The sequence below is a fragment of the Saimiri boliviensis genome, chromosome 14 (assembly GCF_048565385.1).
Source record: "Saimiri boliviensis isolate mSaiBol1 chromosome 14, mSaiBol1.pri, whole genome shotgun sequence".
NCBI classification, from domain to species: Eukaryota; Metazoa; Chordata; class Mammalia; order Primates; family Cebidae; genus Saimiri; species Saimiri boliviensis.
This window is the reverse complement of record NC_133462.1, coordinates 23885312-23904688: the sequence shown is the minus strand read 5'-3', so window position 1 is coordinate 23904688 and position 19377 is coordinate 23885312.

Sequence of the window (19377 nt, the reverse complement as noted above, 5' to 3'; positions counted from 1 at the left end):
GGGTAGTCGGGGTCAGTAGAGGCGGCTTTAAATATCACTAACGCGTCACTTTCACTCTACCAGCAAAATAAGGAGGTCAAGTACAAGAGCTAAGGTTTCTAAGATCCACATGGAGTTTTTCAGAGACAAATGCAGTAAATGGATCAAGAGAAGAAAAAGAAAGAACAGGATTTTCTTTTTAAGATTAAAAAAAAAAAGGAAAATAGTAATAGATGTCTTTGGCAGAGAAATGGCTGAACGCTCCAAGTCGCACCTAAACTGTGTGGTCCTCCACAGGGGTTAACGGGAAAGCCGAAGGGCCTCAGAAAAGCAAGTCTCCAACAATGTGTGCAAAATAATAATTATTTTTTTTTAATATTTGTAGAGACAAAGTCTTGCCATGTTGCCCAGGCTGATCTCGAACTCCTGCCTCAAGCAATCGTCCCTCTTCAGCAGCCTCCCAAAGTGCTGGGACTAGAGGCATGAGCATATATGTAAAAAAGCAAGAGTCCCTGCAAGCATGAGTGCCCTTTCCTGTGCACATATAATCATGGAATGATGATGTACTTTTACCTCGCAACCCGCATGGAAAGAGCCAACCACCGCCGCAAAGTCCACCAGTTTGCCGCTCTACCTTCAGCAAAGGGACAGGAATGAAGAGGGAGGTTTTCTACTTCTGTAACGTGTGACAATTTTTCAGCAAAGAGATGGGAGCAGGATCTGCCAGTGCAATTGCAAAATTCAGGAAATTTCACATCCAGCTGTCAAAGGCTGTCAAAGGACAGCTGGGTGTGACTAAGGCAGGGGAGCCCTGCTCTTGTCTGAACACGACTCCCCTCCCCACCCCCATTTACAGAACAACCTCCCATACTCTCTAATTCTGCTGCAAGGGTTTGGGGACCTTGGCAGGCAGGTCCTGGGCACCTGGTGGATTTTGAATGGGAGACTGAGTGACCCACTGACCAGCCAGGCTTCTAAGACCCACTGGCAAATATCTTCTGGTCTTAGCATCCCCTGGTCCGTCTACTTGCATGAGGACAAAATGAAGAGCTTCAAGGCCATGCCTACTTAGAGATGCTGGGCACAGGGTCTGTGCCCACGGGTGCATGTGCTCTGGCCCCCAGCATGACCAGGCCTGCAGAGGAGGCAGGAGTGAGTCACCACAGAGCTATGCTGCACAGGTGCAGTGAAACTGTGATATGCTGGGAACTGAGCCCAGGCTGGGCCGTGGGCCCTGGAGGAGAGGGGGCCGGTCAGCACCAATCCCCAGGGCTGAAATATAAAACACGCCATGGCTCACCCCCTCTGAGAGCGCAGGGCTTTCATATTTCTGAGGCTTTGTTTTGCCACAATGCATGCATTTCCGAGTTCCTGTCTTTGTAAACAGATACCATTCAAGGGGGCGGGTGATTTTCAAGCCATCCGCCTCTCCGCTTTCCCACACTTTGGAGGAGCAGAGTTCAAGTTCTCGTTCTTGCCCTAAGCTGTTGTGTGATCCACATGGGCCGAGGCACCAGTCTGGGCTCCAATCTGCTCTGTAAAACTGCAGTCAATGGGGCTGGTGTGTGTCCCAGTACAACAGAAAGTGGCATGCTCTGAAGTCACCCGTGAATATTCTGTCATTTCCCCAAGGTGCCCTGATGCTGATGGACCAGGCCACACTTAGATTCAAATCTGCAAGGAAGGACTTCGGAGTCTAAAAGCTATCAACTGGCCAATACCCGGAGAAGGCGGTGGTGGGCAGGTGCCTCAGCAGGAGTGGGGAAGGAAGTCACTTCAATGAATGATAATGAACTTTGCCCAACGTACTCCTAACTAGAGGAGAGTCTGGGTTTCCTTTCCAGAGACTCTGATAAGACAAAGAATCTGCCTTTGGGTCTATGCTTTCCTGGCTCTCTGGTGACTGGAGGCGGGAAATGAAGGAGATGAAGGCATGAGTCATTACCCCAAGTCGCAAAATGATCATATATGTAAAAAGGCAATAGTCCGTGCACGCATGAGTACACCTTCCTGTGCACATATAAGCATGGAATGATGACATACTTCTATCTTGCAACCCATGTGCAAAGGGCCAACCCCCCGACTCCCCGCCCACCAGTTCACGCTATCCCTTCAGCAAAGGGACAGGAACGAAGAGGGAGTTTTTCTACTTCTGTAATGTGTGGCAATTTCTCAGCAAAGATGGCAGCAGGTTTTGCCAGTGCAATCTCAAAATTCAGGAAATTTCACATCCAGCTGCCACCGTTGATCATCTGTGGGGAACTGTGGTCCACTGTTGATCATCAATGGGGAACGCCACCCAAATGTTGCAGAGCTTTTTGAACTCCCCCAGAACCCTCTTGCAGTAGACAATGGTGACTCCAAATAGCACACATCTGGGGTCAGTGAAGACGGGCTCTGCTTGCTACGCTCTGTAGGGGGACACAGTAAGCTGCTCTGAAACCCCAGCTGCTGTCTAGAAGGGGAGGCAGCCTGGATGCTACAGAAACTCCAGCCTGGCTTAGTAACTCACCATGTTGCAGGAATGTGTCACCCTCAGAACAACGTCTCGAGGGCCTGGGGGAGTTGCATCTGCCTCAATATCATACCCGGCCTTATTTTCAAATCACTCTCCTCACCACCAAGAGTTGTGCCCTTTCTTTTATGCATGGCAGAGACGACAGGCTAACACGATCTGAGCTCCCTTCCCACTCAAAGCCACACCACTGACACCTGTCACTGCAGCTGCTCCCCACGTGGCTGTGTGTGGTATTGGCTGGTGTCACAGTCACTCAAGCACCCCTGGGGTTTCTGGGGAGTCAGCTCGCCCTAAGACAGGCACAGCAGCAGCAGAGGTGTCCATACGTGGGAATTCTGTATCCTTCTCTGCAGGGAATGGGGAATCCCTTGTCCTTAGAAAGCTGGGGGCATCTCATGCCCTATACATCTAAAAGAACCAGGTAAGCTACCCTTACTAAGTGCCAATCTTGTCCAAGTGTTGTGGTGATGAGTGAGGCGGTCCCTCCTCTGTTTGCAGCCTTGGGAAGAAGTTCAATGTGCACCCATGTACCAGAAGGTGACATTGCCCAGGGCAGGTGGGGACAGTCCAGTCATTGGGAGGAGAGGGTTGCAGGATACAGGGGCTGCAGAGGGAGAGTGCAGCAATGGAGCCAAAACTGGGTGCACGGCCATTCTCCACCAACACGAGCCTGCCATCTTGGTCCCCATGTTCAGCGTCCCCGAGGCCCAGTTTCTGCCCTTCTGTGAAACGAGGTTAGAAAGTGGCTTTCCCCTCATAGGACTGCTGCAGGATGGACAGACAGGGAACACAGACGAACCCACTCGGCCTGGCTCCTGCACACCCACCATGGTGGCCTTGCTTTTAGTGTTCCCTGCCTGGCGAAGAATCCTTTTACATCTCATTCCAATCCAACACGCCCTCCATGCACAGGACGGACACCCAGCCACATCAGCTCGCTCTCTCTCTGCAGGGGCCCTTTCCCAGGTGCAGGAGAGAGGGAGAAAGATTCAGGCCCCAGGTGCTCTGAGGCTAGGGCGAGACTCACCTGTAAGCAGATTGCAACATGAACTGGTGACAGATGTTTGCCCAGAGGGCCTCAGAGTGACTGTCTGTGCCTGGGGGTATTCTCGAGGGCCTATGAGGCAGAGGCGCTGTGATGCTGTAACACACACAGCAAACAGGTACAGAGCATGTTCATTCTTTTTTATATATGCCTTCATTTTCCATTCATTCATTATTTCTTGGTTAGCCACTATGTGCCAAGCACAGAGAAGTTTCCCAGTATGGGAACGGCCTTCCATTCAGAGGAAAGGGGCCTTCTCTGCACAGGGTCACCGCCCTGTCCACCGGTCCTTGCCATGCCACTGTGGGCCTGAGGCTGCAGGTCTCACTGGGGTTTGCCCCGCTGGACAGTCTCCCTGGCGATCCCTCTGTGTTCCCGGTCTTGATCTCCATCCCACGGCCTTGTCCTACTCACAGCACCAAGGATGGGACTGGACATGCTGCAAGTGACTGAAAGCAAGTCCGCCATGGCGGGTATGCAACAGTCAGGCCCCGAGCAGTGAGTTCCTCTGTGTTCCCTGTCCCTCTCTATCCCACAGCAGTGCTGTCGGTTGGTCCCATCGACGGCTGTGGCCTCTGGTCTGGGGCGTGCTCCGGGGAGGGGGTGTTTCCTCCCTGGCTTCAGGGAGCACTTTGCAGAGAGCCAGAGGCGGCTGCACCAAGGCCATTAGGGAGAATGGACATTGCAAGCCCAGGGAAGGATGCAAGCCAAGGCACAGAGGGCTGCGGGACTCAGGGTGGCGAGGGGATGGGGACGGTGCCATGGGGAGCCGTGTGCTCGGAAGCTAAGCCCAGACACCTGCCCCGGAGAGCTGGCCTGTGAAAGCCACCCAGAGTGTCTGAGCGACTGTCACTTCCTTTGGTGCCTGAGTCCGAGTCTTTTGAAGGCAGAGCTGAGACGCAGAGCTGAGACAAAGCGCTGTGTGCGAGCAGTTTATTCTGGAATGACCCCGGGAGCAGGTGTGAGGGGTGGAGGAGGAAAAGTGGCAGTTGCCCAGCCAACGTAAGGAGTGGCCATCGAATTCACACTGCTGTGGGCAACGGGGCTCTACCCCAGAACCCCTCTGGGGGGACCCTGTGAAATGGCTCCCAGGTACCCACTCTGGGGAAGAAAGGTTCCTCGGTTGTTGGTCAGGCTGGCCCCAGGACCCGCTAGGTCCCTGCAGTTCAAGATTGCTTAGGAGCACGGACTGGGCAGGCTGCAATCTCAGACCCTCCTGGGGACGACGCGGGGGGCTTGTCCCTGGGCCTGACCTATCGCCTGCTCTGGATGCTTCTACATGGAGTGGTCAGCGTCTATGCAGAGTGGTCCCTACAAAAAGGTTCCAGTCCAAGCCGGGGCAGAGAGTTCTAAGTGGAGCACGAAAGGCGATCTGACTGGGGATTTAGAGAAAAGCAAAAGCCATCAGTCCCAGCTGTCCGACGCAGGTCTTTGCCAAGGGCTGGATTTTCTTAAACTTGGAGCCAAGCATTCCAGGGCAAGTAACTGATTCGGGAAGTGCAAGGGAGACAGGGAAGGGACTGAGGGAAGGATGGCACCCAGTTAGGGAGGTGTGACTGGGTCAGTTGACAAGTGGGTAACCGCAGCTTAATCTCATGGGACAACTCCCCGGAAACACGCATCCCAGGCTTATTCCCCGCTACCACAGGCAAGAAGCTGGGGTTCGGACTCACCCATGGTGTCTAACAGCACAATTGCCAGCCCCTGCCCAAAGTCCCTGTCCGTCATTGGTTGGTAGCTGCTACCAAGGGTATTAGCTCCCTGGCCCTCGGGGCCCGCCATGAGGGTGGAGTGGCTTTCTCAAGTTTTGGACAAAGCTCTCAGACACAGGAATGCAGATTCCAGCTGTTCCATCCAGTAAAGCCCTTGACCCAGGCCTCAGCCACAGGACATGGAACAGGACTGCAGGCTCTCTTGACAGCCAGAAGAGGCCACCTGCAAACCCCTGCATCGAGTCCTCAGTCCGGGAAATCTCCCTTCAGTTCCACAAGCACGTCTGTGACTCTCCTTGGCTCTGCTTTGGCTTTGTCCGCAGGCTGCGGCACCCTAGCAGGCATGAGAGTAAATGTTTATTTGCTTCTTGGATTATAGTCTGTCTCCCCAAGGACAGGGACTCGGTCATACTGCTTTATCTCAAGTGCCTAACACAGTGCCCTGCCCACAAATGATGCTCAAGTAGCTGCTGAATAAAGGGAAAAAGAGGAGGAAGGATGCCTGAGATTCTCAGAGACTAGCTGTCAATCAATGAAGTCTCCAGGGGAGAAAGACAGGTCCCTCGCCACAGCTTAGCATCGGTGCCTCCCTTGGCTTTCCCTGGGCCCTAGGGCTGGCTTCCTGAAGCTGCCGTTCAGTGGCCCATGGGGACGGGATTCCTCTAGGCACCATCACAGCCATTTCCAGTCGAGTGTGAATCCTCGGTTGAGGACTAGGGTCCTCTGGGATCCATGCCCCATCCCACCTCCTCTATCCAACCCCAGCCCCGTGTTCTTCCTTACACATAGTGGGTGGTGTAAAGTCATAGCAGTATGCAAAAGGTTAAAGCAGAGTGAACTGTTAATTTTAATGCTTTCTCTAAGCTTCAGTTTTAATAAGCGAAAATGATGTTCTTATTTGCAGTAAAGTGGTGTTATAAAATTCTGTCTGTCAAGCTCATTTTAAAACCATGGAAATAAATGATCTGACAAAATCAGGCTATTAGACAAGTGAGGAAGAGTGATTTCCATAAAAGTAGAGGAGCTGTTCCTTAATTTCACACTTGGTAGTCTTTTGGGTCGACTAAATTTTTAAATAAGTGATAAAATTATATTAGCGCAATTGCATTTTTATAGATTTTTTTGGTCATTGTACTCTTTTTCAATCCCTTTATTTTAACTCAAACTGTTCTACTGAAAGGTTACTCTCAACTTATGTTACCTCGTAACAGTCCCTGCCCGTGACAGAGCCCGAGGCTCGCAAATCCTCAAACTGTCCTGGCTGGGTCCGGTGGAAGCACGTGTTTGACAAATGGCCATTTCCTGCTAGGCACCCGGGCTGGGGTCTGTGGTCCTGGGTGCTGAGGGAGGGGAGGGGGACCACTGAGGGTATCCCATGGGGCTGGGAGATCACCTGTCCCTGAGTGTCTGAGCTCCCTCAATTTTTGCTGGGAATTAAAAAAAAGAGAAACAGGAGGTCATGTTCTCTAGAAACCTTCATTCCTCCAACTCCAGATGCTGGTGGAGACAGCAGCTGTCACTGTTTGCTGAAAGAGCTGCATTTAGATAAGAGGAGAGAATGGTGGTTCTTTTGTGATCTCTCAGGTGCCCACCCACTAAGAAACCTCAGATCAGCCCGGGCCAAGGATTTTGTCTCAGGCACTAGGAAAACCCTTAGAGAAAGCCCAAGATCCTAGGTCTCCTCTAGGACAGAAATATACACTGATGGGACAGTCCCGGGCCCAGTTGCATGGGAGAGAGGAACGCTTTGGACTTGACTTTTCATCATGAGAACAACTCCCACGACACGTGTCTTTCATACTACCTTCTGCCCTGTCCTGTGCTGAATTTTCCAGGTTAATTGTTCAGAGGGCAGACACAGGCCTCAGCCCTGAACCATCTGTAGGGCCCACCTCAAGGCCTGGGGTCCGCATCCCTTTGCTGCTGTGCTTTCGGTTAATTCTGAGACCTGGCCAGCAATCCTTACACGCCTACGCCCCTCTGCAGCCTCAGTTCCCCTCTCGCTCTGTCCCCCTCAGTCCCCTCCCTGGGTCTCCATCAGATTCATCATCCTCGTCCATGTCTAGGCATCTCTTGTCCGTGGTGCCTTGCCTAAGTATAGCCAGTCTGGTGATACCGCATAAAGTGCAGTTTGGCAAATGACCACCCCTCCTCTTCCGGGGTCAGGTCTGGGTTCAGAATCAGAGACCTAGGGCCATGCAGAAGCTCGGAGCTTAGCCTCGGCACCTACCTAAACTCTTGGCTCTGTCCTCCTTGGATGCATTGAGGAACTCTGGCTGACAGGCTATTCTCTGGGCTTCCTAGGGCAGCGGGTTTTTTGTTTTGTTTTGTTTTGTTTTGTTTTTTAATGTGTATTCATTTCCAGGGAGTCTTTTTCCAGGAAAAAATATGAGGTTCCTTAGTGGGAGAAAATGCATGTTTGTTGAGCATCTACTATGTACCAGTCACAGGGCTTAGGCTGTCAGCGTGCAGTCATTTTGCTTATTTGGACGTTAAGAGTGTGGCGTTCACTTGAGAAGCACAGCTCTTGGAACAAAAGAGCATCTTGCACCAGTTAGAGAATGGTCTCCTGTCCCTTGAAACCCAAGAACCAGGGAAAAAGAGAGGCAGACTGTGTTAGTGCTTAGGAAGGCAGTGAGCTTGAACTCGAAGGTTGTAGGAATCCGCTCCCTGCATGCATTTTTTAAATTATTAATTTAGCCCAAGTTTTCTCAGCACTTTCTGTGTGCCAAGCACTGTGCCAGCTCCTATAATATTAAATAGATGGTCAATTCTGAATGCAGGACGTGGTGGCTGGGGGAGGATGCCTGGATTCCTGTAGAGGACTTTTCAGGCTGCACTCTTGGCTCAAGGGTAAGAGTGCAACCTGGAAACTTATATCCTCCTGTGCCTCAGTCTCCCCATTAGTACAATGGGTGCTCGGGGTGCCCAAGGGCTCTCTTACCCCTAGCATCCTGTAGGCAGAACACCTGTGGACATTAAGAAGCCAAAATCTGCAGGCTGGGTCTCAGTGCCCTCTGCCAGCCACGGAACGCTGCTCTGATATTCAGGGGAGCATCTTCAGAACTCAGAAGTCAAAAATCACATTCTCCAGATCCTCTGAGAGGCAAATGCCTGAGCTCAGGGGAATGATCAATTTCCAGTGTTTCCTGCAAAAGAGGAGGAAGCGCTGATAGGCAAAGCCTGAGGGGTGGCCTTGGAGGGACAGGGCTGTCTCTCCCAAGAAAGGAATAAAGAAGTCCAAATTAGTCATGTTGTATTACTTCTTTTTATGGCAATGCTCTGAAAGTCTGCAAATGTCAGCATGTTAATTTACTGTCACTCAGTGATATTATTTCATCCTTTCAAAAATGTGTTTCTTGCATTTTCAGTAGCATACTCCAAGTGTTCTCCATCGCAAAGTTTCTATAGATAGTGCGACTACTTTCACTCTGACCGTTGCCAAAATGTAGAAATTCATCGTTGACTGCAGCCACATATACGTTACAAGTGGAGCTGGGACTCGGGTTTCCTGCTCACAGAAACCGGGGGAGAGGTCTGAATTTTCTCTGTGTTCTCATTCTATCACCTCTTGTCCTCCAAGAGTGCTCTGTGGTTTCTCTCTCAAGGCACGTGCAGAGATAAATTTCATAGAGAGATGTGAAGGCATCAGTCACGGCTGAGTTTGTATATGAAGTCGGAACCCTCCCTGTCTGCGAGCCCAGCCCCCCTCCACCCCAATGATTCTCCTATGGTGGCAAACTTATTTCAAAAATTCTGATGAAACACTTTGTAAATTTTGTTATTCTGTGATGATAATAAATCATTATAGCCTTAAACACTTCTCTAGCTTGGAGCCTCAGTCACAAATTATCTTGTCATTCTGACCAAAACATTCTCCAAAAACGCTTGACAAGTGCTAAAACCCAGAACATGAAACCATGTGTTGTTGTGAAAGCAAGATTCAGAAATGTCAATTAATTAGATTAAGAGGCTACTTTTAGCTTTACCCGTGTTGCCAAATAACCCTTAAAATATGCATAGCAGTGGAAATCTACCTCCGCGGTACAGTACTTCTGTGCTGGGGGAAGACAATGGCTTGGACTAATGGACGGAATTGTTGTATCTGTCAGTCAGCTCCAAAGAATGATCTAGAAACAAATGTCTTGCTTCTTTTTCCACAATGTGGATTCATGAGCTGGGTAAACGCTACCATTTAAGAATTCAAAGAGTTCCCCCTCCCACCCCACCTCTTAAAAATCATATACAGATCAAGAAGAAAAAGTCAAGCCATTTTCATATGTCTTTACTAGTAAGAAAGGTTTTTAATGTCTTTCTGTGCTTTTTTTTTTTTTTAAATTGCATTTGCATTTTGAAGTTCACTTTGTAAAAAACAAAATACACCGTGGAGAAATTATTTAAATGTTTTTTTTAATCCCTGTTTCTTGAACATCTTATCTTTAAATAATCTATATCCTCAATTTTATTTATGCCATAAACTGTTCCTATATTTTAATGGTCTGTTTGCTTTAAAAGGGGTTGTTGGTTTTAATAGCTCAGTTGCTATCTTTGTAAACTAAACTCCTTCTGACGAAATTTGAGCAGATCATCTCTGCCTGTGAGTGGAAGGCACATTCCAACCCCTGAAAAGGAAATTTAAGCCAAATAAATGTTCTGCCCAAATTGAAATACATAAAATGAATAGTTAACTCGGACAAGAGCTGATGGACGCAACAGTTGGGCCGCGGACATGTGGGTGTTGAGAGCGCTGGCTGCCAGGCAGGGCCTCAAAAAAAAAGCCCAAATGAAAATAATTTCCTGTCACCCCCTTTGTCCATTCCTCAGGACTAACTGATGGCTGTGCTGGCATGGACGTCTTGGGTGAGCAGGAATGACCAGGACAGACAGCATCGTGAAGGGTGGTATGGGTCTCTGCCCTGCCAGGGTCTGAAAATGAATGGCTCACAATTGCAGCCTCTGACCCTGGACTTGGAGGTCCCCTATCAGTTCTCTAAGAGGGACAGGAACAGGAAACTCGCCTCCAAATTCTTAAGGCAGTTGAGCCCCCCTTGATTCTATTAGAATCCATGTGGATTCTGGCACTAACTTTAGAACGGGTCATTTTCACGGAGGAAGGACAAAGACGTGGCAGGGGGTGGGGAGTGTGGGCACTGGATGAGAATCCTCCGAAGCTGTGCAAAGCTGCGTGGAGCAGTGACAGCAGCCCCTCTCCTCTTGGTATTCATAACCTCACCACCCGCTGCCCACGGCTGCCTCCCAGCAGTGAGCCTGAGGAGCTGAAGGCATGAAGAAAAGCTGCCTTCTCCCCAGCCAGAGTGCCCCCATCCTGCTGGTCAGAGCGAGATGTGCCCTGTGGCAAGTGACGGACTTACTGGGGGAGGGATTTCCTGCATGGGGCCGCTTCCTGCATGATGTCATTTTGTGGGGGGGTCAAGAGATAGGGGGACAGCGGGCCCTGCAGCAGGCTTCCAGGTTCCTGAGTCCCACAGATCCTGTGGGTCCCCCGCATGCTGCTCTCTCATCCCCACCCTTCTCAGCCAGTCTCACTGTTTCTCGCTGCAATGAGGCAATTAATGAGCGGCACAGAAGCCCTAAGTTATCTCTGGAACTAGATGGGTAATAAACACATAAATAAGTAAATAATTAAATAACTAAATAAAATAAAACGGATGAGTGAGGCACCAGGGCTCTAGTCTCCATGGAATGAGTGGTACGGGGTAACAGAAACAGCGGGGGTGGGGGGAGGCCTGAGCTCCAGCCTTGGCTCTGCCATTGCCATGAAGTGTGTGACCTTGGCCAAGTCACTCCTCCTTGCTGGGAGCTCTCCCACCTGGTCAAAGGCCGCATGTGGAATAAGTGCCCCATAGGAGAGCAGCGGGGAGATGGGAGTATGAATGCTTTCATACGGCAGGAGGCAGGGGTGTCCATATGCCCTCACAGTCCTTCACCTTCCTGGTCTGCATCTGGCCAAAGGCTTCCTCCTGCAAGCCCCGTGATCGTGGGGACATATTCCACTCATGCACAGGGAAGCCACACTCAGCCAGTGACAGGCAGAAGGATGTGGCGGACCCTCACTTGCATTACCCTGGGGTGGGGCCCCTCGAAGATGAGTTTCCTGCACAAGCCTACAGAGGTTCCCGGGGACCAAGTACCAGTGACCCATGGTGGCAGCCTGCTCCTTAATGCATTGAGAATTGGCTTCTTTTCCCCCCCCGATCTGCCTCTTCCTCCCTCCTGTCTGAATCTTCCTGGCTCCCCCATCAAATGAACAACCTGCCCTCAAATCCTCATCTCAGTCCCGCTTGTGGGAGAGCCCAGCCTACTAGAAAGACAGGGAGGAGGAGGGCCCAGGCCAGCAGAAGAATGGATGTCCCATCTAACATGGGCGGCTGCTGCCCGGTTCCAGCCACCTGCTGTCATGCAGGAATGTGGCATCCGGAGATGCCAGAAATCTGACTGTTGTATGAAATCTCCCAATCTTCAAAGTTTGGCAATGAATTCAAGTTTTGTGGTTTTGTTTGTTGTTGTTGTTGTTGTTGTTGTTTTAGCTGTGTGGCCCAAGCCAAACAAATCAGCAGGTCATATTCCGTCACGGGTCACATTTTGCAACCCATGCCAGGTAAAAATATTCACTGTGCAGTTCAGGTGCCAGAGACAGGGCCAGTCAATGAAGGTTCCTCTTTCTAGTAAATTCTGGTCTGTAGCCGTAACAGGGTTTAAGAAGTCATAACCAAAAGAACCAGCAATCTTTGGGCAGAGAAGCCCACTCTGACTCTAGTGTGGGGGTCCTCTGTTATGCCTTGTGGAGAGAGTGGCCAGGAGCTTCCCAAGGTCAGCATGGCCCACCCTGTACACTTCTGGCCCAAGGAGGAGACGCTGCCTGCCGCATCGGGAGAACCTGCTCACAGAGGCTCACGAAAATCTCATAGCCGGCCAGGGGCAGTGGCTCATGACTGTAATCCCAGTACTCTGGGAGGCTGAGGCATGTGGATCACCTGACGTCAGGAGTTCAAGACCAGCCTGGCCACCATGATGCAACCCCGTCTCTACTAAAAATACAAAAATCAGTCTGGCATGGTGGGGCATGCCTGTAATCCCAGCTACTTGGGAGGCTGAGGCAGGAGGATCGCTTGAACCGGGGAAGCAGAGGTTGCAGTGAGCCAAGGTGGCGCCATTACACTCCAGCTTGGGCAACAAGAACAAAATTCTGTCTCAAAAAAAAAAAAAAAGAAAGAAAGAAAAGAAAAGAAAAAGAAAATCCTAGAGCCTGGTTTCTCATTAGGATTCTACCTATTGTAAACTGAAGTCCTTGAGTCAGGGGTACCACTCCTTGAGGAATCTGAGATCACACCGGGGCTCATTATCCCTGTGGCAAACTCAGGCCAGACATTATTCAAGATGCACAGAGAATCACCTACCAGCCTTTTGCATCCCAGACCGGAACCCCAAACATATGGCTTGACCCTGAGCTTCCGGCAGAGCCAGGCCTGCTGCTCTGGGCCTGGAAGCAAGCGGGACTGAGCCTGCCATCACAGTCACAGGGGCTGGTGCAGGCATGGGAATAGGGTCCAATTCTGGCCAGTAAGAACCCTACCCAGGAGAGCTCTGGCTCTCACTATTGTGAAAGAAAGCTCTTTTCCCCTGAAGGTTGCGGAGCCACAGGAGGGTGGATCAACCACAAAGGGCAAAGTGCCTGAGGCCAAGGCAGACACAGAGTGAGGTGAGGTGCTGACAGGGGTGGAGGGACAGGTTCTTGGTGACGTCACTCAGCATCCATGTCTGGCTGGGCCGGAAGCCCCTTATCCCGGGCTTCAGCCACAGGAGCCCAGATTCCTTTCTTTGCTTACGATCCTGAGCAAATCCCTGCGGACGGCATCTTGACGAGCACCCCTGGTCCCAGACCCTGGAGAGGAATAGGCGCTCTGTGAATTCCAGGTTCTGCCAGGCAGTGCAGAGCAGCATTTGTTAACTGGGATCCACCACGAAGGCCTAGAGGTGGACCTCAGGGAGCCCATGTCCCCCTACACATAAGCAGATACATGCAGGTCCTGCATCTACTTTCTCCTGTATCTCTCAAAGGACCTGCAACCCACTAAAAGGTCAAGAAGCTGTAGTATACCCAGCCTGGTCAACATAGTGAGACCCCCTTTCTACCAAAAAAAAAAAAAAAAAAAAAAAAGATTAGCTGAGTATGGCGGTGCATGCTTGTGGTCCCAGCTACTAGGGAGGGTGAGGCAGAAGGATGACTTGAGCCCAGGAGTTCGAGGCTGCAGTGAGCTATGATGGAGCCAGTTCAAGTTCTTGAATCAGGGAGGCCACTCCCTGAGGAATCAGAAGTTCACACTGGAGCTTACTCCTTCTTTGGCAAATTGAGGCTAGACGTTATTCAAGATGCACAAAGAATCACCTGTGAGCCCATTAACAGGACACTCTTCATCCCAGACCATAACCCTGAATATGCGACTTGAACCTGACCTTCGGGCAGAGCCAGACAGGCAACAGCACAACACCCCATCTCCACAAACAAAGCTGTGGTATAAAGTTCTAGTAAAATCCCCAGCTGAGACACACTGGAATAGAATAAAATGCATTGATCTCTAAAATGGTCCCGGTGATATTTTGCTGTGGACAATTCAGAAGGCACTCCCTAGGATGTGACAAGTGACACCATCGGACTCACCATCTCAAAGTGGGGCCAGAAGGGACATCTAGGGACCAAGCCCCTGTGGTTTCCACCAAGGAGAGGGCCAACCCTCCAAAGCCCTCCCCTCTCTGCAAGCTCAAGTGGCATCCACCCTTCAAAGTCCAGCTCAGGCCCCGTCCAGCCCAATGAAGCCCTCCTAACCAGCCCACTACAAGTTTCAGGGTTTGAACCTTGCAGTTTCACTTAGTTTTCTGCCCAGTCATGATCTTCATTCACTGCATGCTATCACTGATTCGGCATGATTGTTGACTACATACATGTCTCCTCTCTCCGGCTTGACTCCAAACTCATGAAAGGTTAAGGCAGGTCTTAGGAATTTTCTTTCTTGTTCTAGGTGCTGAAACAGAGCCCTGAGGGCCTTCTCTCAGCCTGCATGGGTGAGATGAGAGCTCGCCCTTGCCTGGGAATTGTACAGGGTCCAAGGAGACCCACCTGGGCCCCCACGTGTCTTGTGGGGAAGTGCCTCAGATCCTGTCTCAGGACAAAACCATAGGCCCCCATGTTCAAATGGGCCATGGTGGTCAAGTCCCCTGCAGACCCTGCCGTCATTCTCTGGGAGTCTGGAAGCTCCCTCCATCCCCCCTACTCCTTCCCCTACCTGTGCCCTCGGAGCCTCCATCAGGCCCAAGCACAAGGCACCAACCCCTCAGCATCTCCTTCCTTCCCCTGCCCCCACTCTCCATCCTTCTCCCATCTCTTGGCTGCTAGAGAGGGATGGGTCTTTCTGGTGGGTGCCTCACGTCTCTGGTCTTCAGTCCCATTTAGGAGAATAAGTCCCTGTTTTTTTTCTGAACTTTGGAATCTTTGTGTTCCCACTTGCCTCTTGGAAGGGAGTCACACAGGGGTGACAGTAGAGGGCATTTAGAGGGCAGAGGCTATGTGGCTGGGATTTCAGAGCACCTTCTTTTTTGGGATCACTGTTGCCAAGCACTATGCTGACCTTATTGAGGATACCGACAACATTTGACAAGGCCATGATGAGAAGCTGGAGAGAACAGGGTAAAGGTAGGGCTGTCTGTTCAAGGGTCACACCTTTGACAAATGCAGTAAGAAGGCAGGTGATCTGGTTTGGCTGTGTCCCCACCCAGATCTCATCTTGAATTGTAGCTCCCATAATCCCCATGTGCCATTGGAGGGTCCTGGCGGAGGGTAATTTAATCATGGGGACTGGTCTTTCCCATGCTATTCTTGTGATAGTGATAGGGAATAAGTCTCATGAGATCTGACGGTTTTATAAATGGGAGTTCCCCTGCCCACGCTCTCTTGCCTGCTGCCATGGAAGACGTGTCTTTGCGCCTCCTTCATCTTCCTCCACGGTTGTGAGGCCTCCCCAGCCATGTGGAACTGTAAGTCCATGAAACCTCTTTCCTTTATAAATTACCGAGTCTTGGGTATGTCTTTATTATCAGCGTGAGAACAGATGGATACAACAGAGGCTGTATTAGCAATAAATAAAAGAAACAGGGTTTCTTTTACATGCTGTGATCTCTGTCTCCTTGGGACCGTGCCACTGGTGCAGAAACCCCAGGAAAACCCAGGCTGCTGGGGTGCCTCTGATGAAACCAGAGCCCCAGGAGACCCAAGCCCTAGTCTCACTGAAACACAAGAGCCAAATGTCAAACTCCTCTCAGAACCATGGCCCTTTTGGAGTCAGGGGTTGGGAGGATTGGGTAAGGCTGTCACCGAGCGGATGTTCCGTGTTTCTAACGCTTCTGAAAATGGAAGCCTGGCTGACCTTCCTGATTGACATGCTGGGGCCCAGGCCAGGCCACTGTTCCCCCAGTCCTCATCTATGAGTGGGCATCACAAAGATTACAGCCTTCATCCCTGCCGGGATGGCTGAGGAGACAGATACAAGAAGAAAGTAGTGAGGTGAGCTCATGCCACCCGAGAAGAAGATCAGGACATGACTCCTTGAGTTGAAAGCAACGTATGAGAAGGCCTCTGCTTTCTTGGGTGATCAAAACATAAGGACCTCCTGCTTGATCTTGGCTGGAAGGCCTGCTGGAGACATGGACTCTGAGTCTCATCTTTACGGCTGTCTCTTCCCTGAAAATCCATCTATGTGCCATTTCAACACAGAAAGGGGAGAATTCCTGAGACCCCAGTTCAACAGACACAATTTCTTGTGCCCCAGGTTCAGCATCCACTAGAGTGAGGGTGGGTCGGGCTGTGCCCAGCAACCTCAGCTACACGGAGCAGCCCCTGCTGCCCAGCGGGTCCACGCATTGCAGGAAAGCTGCCTTCCTCTATCTCCAGCCACATGCACTTCTTTCTGAGGGCTGTCATAGCAGCCCTTCAAACTCATTTGACTGGGTTGCAGCTCATCACACTGTCACCAACTCAGTTTTCATTAGGCGGCTGCTTCTCTGTTAGCCTAGCCAAGCAGAAGAACTCAAACACATGCACAAATTAAATCGACATCCAAACTCCACCAATATACAAAGCAATTTAAATGATATTCATTAGAGCAATGACAAGCCCTGATGAGGCTTTCAGGAGCCGGGTCCTTCAGCTTTTGCAGACTAGGTTTCATGGTCACTGAGGCGGAACTCCGGCGACTGTACCTCCATTTTTTTTAGGCTAAGAAAATGACTCCTTCCTGACAGACACACCTATCTCATTCTCTCTCTTCCCCCTCAGCTGTCTCTTGGCTCCAGTGTACCCAGCCCTGGTTTCTGGACACAGGTATGGCCATGAACAAGAGAGTCACATAAAGGAAAAAAAAAAAAAAAAAAAAAAAAAAAAAAGCAGCCACTCTGACTTCTTTTTTCCATAAATGCTCCAATTAAAACAGATTTCAGTTTCTCATAATTTCATTTCACTTGGCCTGGGAGATCTCTAACTCACAATTATGATGGTCATAAATGTGTCCCTGGATTCCTGCTGTGGAAGAAAAAAATGAAACCGAAATGTTGAAATGCAATAATTTAAAAACTTAACCCCCCCCAAATTTAAGAAGTCATTTCCAAAGTCCCATTTATATATTTTAATTTTTAAAAAGCAAGTAGGATGGCTTCCTCTGCTGCTGCCTGGGGCTTCAAAGGCCAGAACAGAGGCCTAATGGGGTCTGCAGTGGTGCCTGGGACGGGAGTTCCAGTACCCATGCATAGGGGATGACGGCCATGCCAGCCACGGAGCCAAGTCTGTCTCTAAGTCATGGGGTGCAAGGAACAGCACAGGGACTGCTTGATTCATCACCGACTAAGGGCAGAGCAAGGTCAAGGTCATGACCACATCCATCAGATCTGTGGGCTTTGGAGTTTGCAGCCCGGATCATATCCACAGCAGGAAGAATGATCTGCAACTTCATACACCGATGCCTGCACTTCTGTTTATAATTTTATGCTCAAGGTTAATTATCTGTGTCCTTGGCTTTGATCAGAGACATTAGCATGTGAGAATGTTGCCTGCGCCCATATTGGCAGGATGATAAGGATTCTTAGAAATCCACATGAAATGGAAACACACTTACAGCATTAAGGCATGAGCTCTTATCCAGGAAACTGCTTTGCACATCATGGTATAGACAGAACTGTCCAATGTCCAGTGGAAATTTCCTTTTTTTTTTTTTTCTTAAGACATCACAGTCTACAGCCTCAAACTCATGGGTTCAAGAGATCCTCCCAGCCCTGCCTCCCAAGTAGCTAGGATTATGGGTGCTGCCACCACGCTCAGCAAATTTTTATTTTTATTATTTTTTTTGGTAGAGACAGGGTCTCCCTATGTTGCCTAGCTTGGTTACTATGTTACCCCTGGCCTCAACTGAGCCTCCCAAAAGGCTGGGATTACAGGCGTGGGCCACTGTGTGTGGCCTTCAATGGAACTTTCTATGATGATGGCAATGTTCTGTGTCTGCTGTGCAAAGAGTAGCTGCTAGCCACATGTGGCTTGTATGATTGACTGATGAACTAAATTTTAATTTAATTTAAATCTGGATAGCCCTATGTGGCTAGTGTCTACTATATTGGACAGCACAGATTAAAAGGTAAGTAAATGTATGCTACTTCCTGAATTGGCTAACTGTGGATGTTAATCTCTGGAAAAAGATCACCTTTCTTAACATCTTAATCATTGGGAATGATTTATTAAGTATATATTAGTACCTGGCTGGGCACAGTGGCTCACGCCTGTAATCCCAGCACTTTGGGAGGCCCAGGAGGGCAGATCACAAGGTCAGGAGATCAAGACCATCCTGGCTAACATGGTGAAACCCCGTTTCTACTAAAAATACCAAAAAAAAAAAAAAAATTAGCTGAGTGTGGTGGCACACATCTGTAGTCCCAGCTCCTTGAGAGGCTGAGGCAGGAGAATCACTTTAACCCAGGAGGCGGAGGTTACAGTGAGCCGAGATTGTTCCACTGCACTCTAGCCTGGGTGACAGAGCCAGATTCCATCTCAAAAAAACCAACAAAAAGATTATATTCGTACCTGATGTTATACTAAGGAGGCAGAAAAGCAGTGTCTCTGATCTGCTATCATTACAATGTAATTTTTAAAAAACGTGGATTTTTGGAACAGAGGTAGGGCACTGACACCCCAATGCTGAGCCTCCAGAAGCCATGGACTGACCTAAGCCCCCGCTGATGTCCACAGCAGTACACGGAATGACTCGTCATCAGACTGGTACGGCTCCAGCCTTCATGGACTGTCAGGCCGCTAACCAACAATTTGGCTGATCTATTGTCTTGGCAGGGCAGGGGATGTGGTTCTGAATCATCCAAGGCTTTGGGAGGCAGGCCTTTGGAACCATGAAAGCCCACCGATTCCAGGGTTCGCTTGCCTTTAAAATCCTCCTGGGGGTCGCCTCCTGTCAAATCCTTAGGGGCAGAAAAATGGCGCCGGTGAGTCAAACAGCATCTCCCTCCAGCTTGCAGAAACTCAATGGAGTGCGAGAAAAATAAGCAAACTCCCTGGAAACAAAACCCTGGGTTTGATCGCTGCTCTGCGGTGACACCGGGAACCCAGCCCTCAGCTGCAACAAAGCTGCCACACGCTCATTTGGTTCCGTCACAGAGGGGCTTGTCTTCCCCGAAGCTTTATGCTAAGAGACAGAGCTGAAGTCCTACCCAAATGAGCGACATTATTTCCAAAACTAACTATAGTGTATTTTACAAAGGCTGGTAAGCCCTGGCACTGCAGGGAGGTCCAAGCCCGAGCACCTTTTCTGTGTTTTGTGAGGTCAGCTGAAGGCTGAAAAGGATCTACCAGGGTCCTAAGGGGGAATATATGTTCAGGTTGCCTTTGCCAAAGATTGCATGTGCTCACTAATAAATCCCCAGGGAAAAAGAAGGCTCGTGTTTCCATTACCAAAAGAATAACTATCTGGCAGAGTAACGATGGTAATTTCTCCATTAGCTAAGACGATAATAGCTATTATTTTAAAGTTAAAGTATTTATTATTAAAGAGCGGTGTTGG